Raw genomic sequence first — 1,539 nt, 5'->3', positions numbered from 1 at the left:
CTAGATCTACTGATTACATTACACGTCCACATTTAAAAAAATACATTTTTAGAATCGGAAATAAATGAAATTTTGGTAAACAAATGAAATTAATTTAACAATTCCTGATATTATAAGCATGTTTGCACAAGATCAATCAGAGATCGCATTGATTAATTTGTAGTGAAAGCAAAAACTTTATTTTAAGAAAAAAAACATTCCTCCTTAATAGACTCTCATTTTTTATTAATCAATTTGATTATGTATGCATATCGAGCTACTTACAATTAGTTTAATTTTTTTGTCTATTTGATGTATTTGAATAGTAGAGTACGTTTTCCTGAGTCGTATCCCAAAACAAACTAATTATTTTGTGTTTAGTGCAATTAAGTAAGAAGAAATTTTATTTAGTTGTCTTATGACTGGCAATTACTGATATTTTTTATTAAAACAAGTATTTATATATGTCTTTTAAAAATGTGTTTTCGGTACAGTCAAGGCGCGTTGTTGCCTGAATCGTACTACCTTAAGCTTCAGTATTACCTGCTAATAAACAAATGTATAGAATTCAATCTGATATTAACTTTTTTTAGTTATTAGTTACTAAATCCAAAATAATATCTAAAATAAAATGATAATCCCAAAAACTACTTACAAAATCATTTAGTTTCCTGGGCTGCAACTATGATCTTATAAAGTTAAGGTGAAACGTTTAAAATAGAAGTGTTTAGACGTATTTCAATTTTTGCCATGATACAAACCAAAAAGCTTTATATACACGTAAAAACAGACCTCCTATGGAAAAATGGTCCAGTAGCATATAGATTTTATTTTATTTAAATTCAAGGATTAATACAGCAGCATGTTTTGAGCATTTTAGTAGTTTGATATAATTAACTTTAGAAAATTGCTGGAACTTCCCGTATCATGATAAAAAATCTTGGTACGGAACCCCAAAAAAATACACAAGATGTGTACATATGTCCAATGAACTTGGTAATAAAGTACCTGGTAATTTGATATACATACGTCTAATGAACATTTTTGACCGCCAAATGATTTTTTTTTAACTTATTTTTATTGAGTGTTCATAACCGCTGGACCTGCCTTCTCAAAAATTCAATCAGTTCTTCATCTCGTCAATATAAGTAAAATGTTTTAAAATTATTATAATAGGACGCTCCGTTCTCTTAAAAACTGAGTTACCGTTTTTGACACTTTTTGCCACGTATCTTCGGAACGGCTAGACCTGCTTTCGCCAAAAATCAGCACCTCTTCTCATCAATACGAATCGAATGTTTTTTTGAAATATTCGCACACACACATACACACATACACAAATGCATACACATGAATTCATTTTTTCTAACGTATACCAAAATATTCAGAAACCTTTGAAACGTAAAGATAAATAAAAATTTTCATTTTCGATTTTTTTGCGATTACTATAACTTACCCTACAGGAAGTTAAAAAATTAACAATTCGATATTATGGAATTGAAAGAACTATAACAAAATTAAGGTCTAAATGCAATCGGTGTTGTACAACGCACTACACAC

The sequence above is a fragment of the Ctenocephalides felis genome, unplaced genomic scaffold (genome assembly GCF_003426905.1).
Source record: "Ctenocephalides felis isolate EL2017-DRISC unplaced genomic scaffold, ASM342690v1 CF-g0.4_SCAFFOLD_00856, whole genome shotgun sequence".
Taxonomy (NCBI): domain Eukaryota; kingdom Metazoa; phylum Arthropoda; class Insecta; order Siphonaptera; family Pulicidae; genus Ctenocephalides; species Ctenocephalides felis.
This window is presented reverse-complemented; position numbering follows the sequence as displayed.